The sequence below is a fragment of the Amblyraja radiata genome, chromosome 20 (assembly GCF_010909765.2).
Source record: "Amblyraja radiata isolate CabotCenter1 chromosome 20, sAmbRad1.1.pri, whole genome shotgun sequence".
In the NCBI taxonomy this organism is placed as follows: Eukaryota; Metazoa; Chordata; class Chondrichthyes; order Rajiformes; family Rajidae; genus Amblyraja; species Amblyraja radiata.
The window spans coordinates 38055314-38063802 of record NC_045975.1 but is presented as its reverse complement, the minus strand read 5'-3'; positions in this window follow the sequence as shown (position 1 = coordinate 38063802).

The following is an 8489-nucleotide window of genomic DNA, read 5'->3' as shown; positions in this document are numbered from 1 at the left end:
ACCTCCAAATTTTAGGATATATTTCTATGCAGCCCAATTTCGACCATTAATTAATTGGTGTGAGGACAGCTATATAGCTAGGTGGAAAGAGATTGAGACATATATCCCTGACTTCCACATCCAAACACTCTTGGAAGAAAAAGCACTTCCTGGACATTTCAGGAGTATAATCGATCCAATAATGATATTTACTTTAGAAACCTGGTTCACTCTTACCAGACAACTTAAACTGAATAAACGACAAAAAGTTTTAAGATGGATAGCTTTGGATAATTAATTTAAACCAGGGATGTATGACTCAACATTTAAAGAGTGGATGAAGAAAGGAATGACTGCATTTTGTACTGTTACTTAAGATGTTTTCAAGATTTGAAGGATAGATTTGCACTTCGGAACCAAGACTTGTTTAGATACCTCCAACTGAGAGATTATTACAATAAAAAAGTAAAAAGGGAGGCAAGAGAAGAAAATAATCCAGTGATAGAAGTGATAGTTAATGCGTATCATCAAAACACATTAAGGATTATTTCTAAACTTTATCATAGTTTAATGGAATGTCAAGCTAAAACTACATTTTATGTAAAATTTAAGTGGGAAAAGGAATTGAACATCACAATTTCAGAAGAAGAATGGCATCATATGTGTGTAACAATACAGACATCCACTAATTCACAAAAATGGAGAGAGTAGTTGCTCTACTCAACAACCAAAAATCTGTAGCCTCCCTTTAATCTGGTATTTTGTTGGTTCACATGCTTGATCAATGGTGTTTTATCATTAATGTTTTATTATTATTAATGTTTACTGTTTTCTGAGTCATTCGTAACTGTCACTGTATGTCATGTTGTTACTTGTGGGCGGAGCACCAAGGCAAATTCCTTGTATGTGAATACTTGGCCAATAAATTTACTTACTTACTTAATTTAATTGGAAATTTTTGATTTGTTTCTTCATTACGCCTAACATAAAAAGCAAGCAAATTCTAAGGCAGCAAACATGCTGGAGGCAAAGTGGCGAAACAGACGCAAATCATGTACATATCTTCTGGAGTTGCCCAAAAATAGAACCATTTGGGGTCAGAGTGAATTCAGAATTAAACGAGGTATTAGGATATATAGTCTCCAAGAAGTGTTCCATTTTATACCTACGTAACATAAATACAGTGGTGCTGAACGAAGATCATTACTTGGTTAAAATCCTACTCACAGCTGGCAGAAAGGCCATTACAAGAAACTGGCTTGCAGCGGACACACCCAGACTTAGACAATGGTTAGACATAGTACAGGAAATATTTGTCATGGAGAAAATGACGTATTCTCTAAGAGTGAAAGAAGACGAGTTTAACAGAAAATGGGGGAAATGGATTAGGTATAGAAATAAAGACATCAACACTGTATAATTTTATTGACAATAATGTAAGTTATTGGAAAATGTTTTAATAAGAAAATAGTTCTGTATGCTGCATCATTAATTGTAAATTGAACGCCCCCGCTGCACTGTACGTTTCACTGCATTGTTGTATGTTTCGTTGTTATATTTGTGTTTTATTTGTGTATGCATAAAAGCAATAAAGACTAAAGTGAAAAGAAAAAAGAAGTGTGTATGTACGAGGCAAGTTTTCTACAGAGAAGGCTATGCCTCTAGTCCTTGACATTTCCATTATGGGGGAAAAAGGTTGACTGTCTGACTGTCTATCCTATTTTTATAATCTCATAATTTTATGTACTTTTGTCAAGTCTCCCCTCATTCTCCAAAAAAAAAACCTCTCTTTATGCTAATACCTTCTAATCCAGACAGCATTCTGGTAAACCTCTTCCACATTTACATTTATGTCCAACTCTTGTCCATCCTAAAGTATACTCAGCATCACCTGAATCCATTACAGTCACACAGCAGTAAAACAGGTTCCTCATTCTCCTGTGTGCACCACAAACCATACGGGTGCCTGGAACGCACTGCGAGGGGTGATGGTGAAGGAAGATACTTTAGTGCCATCTGAGAGGCTTTTGGACAGGCACATGAATATGCAGAGATATGGATCACATACAGGAGATTAGTTTAACTTGGCATCAGGTTCGGCAAAGACATTATGAGAGGATGTCGGCTACCCAACAATGGAGAATTCAAAGTTTACACCATCAGCTTGTGGACCACCCAGGCGAACTATGAGATGTTGTTTGTTAACTTTGTGTTTGGCCTCACTGGTCAGGTAGAGCTACGCAGTGTCACGGAGTCTCCAGATTGCAGGCAGTGGTTGAGAAGCTCCGTGGGCTGCAGGTCAAGAGAACAAGAGGGTGAGGGAGGTAGTGTCCAGGTGGATGTGGATTTCCATTCTCGGCCCGTTTTACAGTTATGTCAACAAGTTGAGTTATTGACACATGCACAAGTACCTAGCATAGGTACAATGAAAATCTTACTAGCAGCAGCAACAACAGCACATAAACTCTGACAAAATATCAAACTTAAATAATACATAAATTATAAGTAAATTTGGCCACACAGAAAGAGACTGCAAAAAAAAAAAAAAAAAAGATATTAGTACAAAACGCTATTAGAAAAGACAAGTCGATTGTATTGTATGTGCTGGTCTGAAGTGTTCCATTGCCGAAGTAAGATTAAGGTTGTGCAGGTCAGTTCAAGAACCGAATGCTTGTAGGAAAGTAGCCATCAGAGTATGGGCAGCTACACAGAGGGAATCTGACGAGGAGTGTGACTGAGAGGAGAGGCAAAGAGCTGAACACGAGACCTTCCTGGAAGAAGGGGAGACGGCATTTGGTCCAACACTGGAAGTACTAACACGAGCCAGTGGAGTAGTCCAAATGACCTGGCTGTAAAGTCATGGACTATACAACATGGAAACAGGCCCATCAGACCAACCCATCCCTGCTGACCAAGTTGTCTACCCGAGCTAGTCCCCTTTGCCTGCTTTCATCCCATATTCCTCTAAATCGTATCCATGAACCTGCCTAAATGCTTTTTAAAATGTGTTCCCACTTCTACCACTTCCCCTCAGTCTCTGACACTCCAGGGAAAACAAGCCAAGTTTGTCCAACCTCTCCTTATAGCTAATATATTTTAATCCAGACACCATTCTGGTAAGCCTCTTGTACAATTACATTTTTGTCCAACCCTTATCCACCCTAAGTAAGCTCAGCATCATCTGAATCCATTCTCACGAGGAAATCATAGTCACACAGCATAGAAACAGGCTCCACATCCTCCTGAATATGCACCAACCATCAACCACCAACACCAACTCTACCCGAATCCGTTTTACCCTCCCCAAGTTGCCATCAATGTCCCCCAGATTCTACCACCCACCTACACACTAGGAGAAATGGACAGAGGCAAATTAACTCGTACATCTTTGGGATGTTTGAGGAATCGGGAGCACCCAGAGCAAGCCAACAGGGTCATAGTGTAAACTCTACAGGGACAACATTTGAGGTCAGGATGGGATCTGGGTGTCCATAGTTGTGAGGCAGCAGCTCTACCTGCCGCGCCACCATGGTCTTTTCTGTTGCGACGGTGGGTGAGGAAGCTGCAGCCAATCACCAGTTGATCGTCATGCAGGGCGTTACTTGTATGATCTGGCCCCAGAAGCTGCGCGTGTGACCCGACACTTTTCCCTCCCATCTCTACCACACCTTAAACAGGAGGCCAGAGACTCCGCTCACCCTCCCCACCAGTCACGCTCACGCCAGGGGCTTTGCAGACTCAGGAGAAAGCAAAGTGCAGTTTTATTTCTGGCTCTCTACTCTCAGAGTAGCTCATAAAAAAGCCCAACTTTATAATTCCAAAGAAAGCAGAAGTTTGTCTAAAAATATGAAGATGAGGTGGCTTTTACCAGAATTATGCCTGGATCACAGGATATTAGCTACAAGGACCGACTTGGATTGTTTTCTCTGGATTGCGGGGTAGAAGCATATACAATTATGAGGCATAGATAGGATAGTCATTCAGAACGTTGTTCCAATAATGGAAAAATCAAATATTAGAAGAAATAGCTTTGTGAGGGGGGCAATTTTACTTCGGAGTCACGCGGCATGCGCGGCATTACGTTCAGCAGAGCAACAGCGGCAGGCGGGAGTCAGGCGCTACGGAGGTGAAAGAACGGACCGTCAGGTAAGCTGAGGTCGGGTTTTTCTTTCACAGGGAGCCTTCTGCTTTCAGGCAGAGAAGAAAGGCTCTAGAACAAACCTGTCCCCCGTTCGACTCCACGGAGGAGCGTTCCATCTGGGGGGGGGGGCAGCAACAGAACAAACCTGTTCCCCGCTCGACTCCACGGAGGAGCGTTCCATCTGAGGGGGGGCAGCATCAAGGCGGTAGGACCGCTTACCCGGCGTTCCGCTATCCCGACACCGTGCCGAGCCCAGCCCGCTAGCGCCTGAGCAGCGGGCTGGAAGTAACGCCACGGAAGAGGCGTTCGGCCGGTGGCTCCGACTTGTCGGACGGGACGTCTTTCCACCCGCACGGGGGGAAAGACAGCCGCCTGAACAGACCTGCCCCCCGCTCGACTCCACGGAGGAGCGTTCCATCTCGCGGGGGCAGCAACAAGGCGGTAGGACCGCTTACCGGGCGGTCCGCTATACCCCGACACCGTGCCGTGCCCAGCCCGCTAACGCCTGAGCAGCGGGCTGGAAGTAAAGCCACGGAAGAGGCGTCCGGCCGGTGGCTCCGACTTGTCGGACAGGGACGTCTCTCCACCCGCACGGGGAGGGGAGACAGCCGCCTGAGCCGCATGGAGCGGCTCTTGGAGCAGGAGCTCCAGCGAGACGCGCTTCGTGAGGGGCGCTCTCGCAGGGGGAGTTCAGGCACTCCCTCCACAGTGCCTTGTGCACTGTCCATTGCTTCCTCCTTACCCGAGGGTAGCTTTGGTGACCAGGACTGGGCTGGTCAAGAACAAGGGACAATGGCTGAAGATCTCGGGAGTATGCAAGGGGTGCAGGAACAGGAAGAGCTGCTAGGTATGGTGGACCGCTACGTGGCAACCCCACGTGCAGGAGGCCGTTAAAAGCCTGACGTCAGCCATCACATCGTTTTCCTCGTTCCGTGGACAAATACGGAGATGACCACAACCTTTGTAAACAAATCATAAGACCTGCCATAAAAATCCTACATTTGCGGGGTTGTGCATACCCCAGCCACTGAGCCAGACCCACTGCTCTTTGGCAAAAACCTCACAAAGCATATGAAGGACATGAAAGAGGTTTTACAAAACTTCGGTCTCATGAGGGCAGGGCCAGGACGAGCAAACTAAAAACAATAATTCCTACCCAGCAGCACCCCATCGCATCCATCAGTCAACGTCTACCATATGGGACTGATGAAAGCTCGGGGTCCGCATTCTATCACCGAAAGTCTTCTTTAGACCAGGGCCCAGAGCAGACCCCATGGAAAATGTGCCACCCCCCAACGTCACCGCCACGTCAGACGACGTGCAACACTCGTTGGACCGGCAGGAAACAGAAAATACCCATAACCATGGAGGTAGGTGGGTCTGGTTCCTACCAGTATATAGAGTAATACTAACACATGGGAGCCTATCACGAGTGATCAGTATATACTCAATGGCATTAGTGGATACAAATACAATTCATACTAGAAAAATTGCCACCAGGTCAACATTCACCCCAGAGGGTATTTTTCCTCTCTCCGTTAAAGAAACGAGAGGGACAAGCTGAACTGGTGAGACTAATTACAAAGGGTATCATGGGAAAACCTGAACCCTTGCAATTCGTATCAAATATATTGACTAAACCCAAAAAAGATGGTGGATGTCGCATCATCATTGACTTAACTTCACTAAATATGTTTGTTAAGTATATACATTTCAAAATGGAACCGGTTGTTACTGCCAAACAACTAAATTCCAAAGGATACTTCATGGCAAACATTCATCTTAAAGATGTTTACTATTTAGTACCATTCACAAGGATCATCGCAGATACCTGAAATTTACCTGGATGGGGCAGCTATAGCAGTTTAAAGCGTTACCTAATGGGTTCACATCAGCCCAAGATTGTTCACCAAGACACTAGAACCAGCTCTGGCAATATTCAGAAGACAAAAACATATTGTCATGGCATATCTTGATGATATCTTAAATGGTAGGCAAGACCATGAAATTGGCTATGTTAGCTGTTCAGCTACCAAACAGTTATTCGAAACCCTGGGATTGTCTTACATCCAGATAAATCTCAGTTGAAGCCATCCACTATCATGGACTACTTGGGCTTCACAATTAATTCAGTCTACGTGACTGTAACACTGCCAAGAGACAAAATAGTTGAATTGGCACAATCATGCAACAATTTAATGGTCAACAAACTACCAACTACTCGACAAGTAACAGAGTAATTGGGAAAATGGTAGCAGCATTTCCGGCTACATAATTCGGACCTTTGCACCAAAAACGACATACAGGTCATTATGATCGTGTCATGAAGTTACCCACTGAAGCAATGCAGTGGTGGGCAAAAAAAGTTTGGCATAGTTTCAGCCTATTATCATCACTAACCCTACGTCAGTTATCAAAACAGACGCCAGTGCTCAAGGCTGGGAAGCAACTAACTCTATATCCAGCACAAGTAGTAGATGGACTAACCCAGAGTCATCGTTACCACTTACACTGGGAATTAATTATCTAGAGATGTTGGGTGACTTTTATGGTTTAACAGCATATGCATAAATATGCATCACTTGCATGTACGGTTACAAACAGATAATACTACGGTGGTGGCCTACATTAACCATATGGGCGGCATAAAATCGGTATCATGCGACAAGTTGGTCAACACAATTTGGCAATGGTGTGTCCAAAGACATATTTGGCTATCAGTAACTTACCTGCCAGGTAAGCTAAATACAGTGGCAGACACCAGGTCACGTTTTTCGCAAAAGTTATCAAGCAATATGGCACGCCAGATATCGATTTATTTGCATCAAGGCTAAATCACCAGGTACCTATGTATGTCGCTTGGGAACCAGACCCTGAGGCAGCAGCAGTAGATGCGTTCGCGCTGGATTGGGGAAATTCTTCTTCTATGCATTTCCTCCCTTCTGCCGCATCAGTCGGGGACTACGCACAATACAAATGGACTCTGCTTCAGGTATTTTGATAGTACCCGACTGGCCTACACAGCCATGGTTCCCAATACTCCATGACATGGTTGTTGAAACTCCGATGGTATTCCCCAGTGACCCAGTATCGGGCACAAGCCACCCGTGCCATGAAAAATCAAACTCCTGGGTTGCAGATTCTGCACAAACCACTTCTGGTACTGGGATTATCACAACAAACCGTCGACACCATGTCAGCATCCCTCCGAACATCCACTAAAAAACAGCACTTGTCCAGCATCAAAAAATGGGAGAAGTACTGCTTGGATACAAGGACCACCTACTCAACCGCTACAGTTACCAACGTACTGGAATTCCTGGCGAACCTTCACCACGATGAAGGACTCAGCTACAGAGCCATCACAGCTAGAAGTGCCCTGCCTGTCTATTTAAAACCAGCTCCAGGACAACAGGCCATGGGGTCCCACCCGCTGGTGGTCAAACTAATGAAGGGTATTTACAACTCTAACCCCCTAGACCAAGGTACACCCATACATGGGATGTCAGTGTGGTCCTGACATACCTCAGGGGATGGCCACCAGCCAGATCCCTCAACCTGGAACAATCTATGCTCAAAACACTCATGTTGATGGCACTTGTATCTGCACAGAGGGTCCAGTCACTACACCTATTGCGACTGGACAGCATGCTCACAGCTCCAGACCAGATCTCTGTCATTATCCAGGGAATGATCAAACAGAGCACACCAGGAACACCTAATCCAGTCGTGGGATTCCGGGCTTACCCGCCAGAACCACGGTTATGTGCCATGACCCTACTATCCTACATAGACACAACCAAAATATTCGAGGGAGATGAAAAGCCTTGTGGGTCAGTCATAAAAAACCTTATGGTCGGGTGACGAGCCAAACCATTTCGAGATGGCTCAAGCAGGTGCTAAAAGCTGCTGGGATAAAAACTAACATGTACAAATTTCATTCCACCAGGGCAGCATCCACGTCGACGGCTAAAAGAATGGACGTGCCTATAGACCACATCCTGGCTACAGCAGGATGGTCGGGGGAAAGACCGTTCAGAAATTTTATAATAAGCCGTTGGCAGAACCTGTTTTATTTGCATGAAAGATTTTACAGACCGCAAATATTTAATTTAAGCCCAGGGGAGCAATTTAATTTCTTTGTTGTTATTGTTAAAAAATACCATTGTGTTTTTCTACAAACAGATTCATTGGTTGATTACGATAACACACTTCCTCCCTCAAGGACTTCGGCAGTGCGTGAAATAATAACTGTTACACGGTTTGAAATCACAGAGCTTTGAAGTCTTCACGGAATCACTCACGTGACTCCGAAGTAAAATAGTAAGATTAAACGAGAACTTACCAGTTTGAAGTTTGATCTGTATTT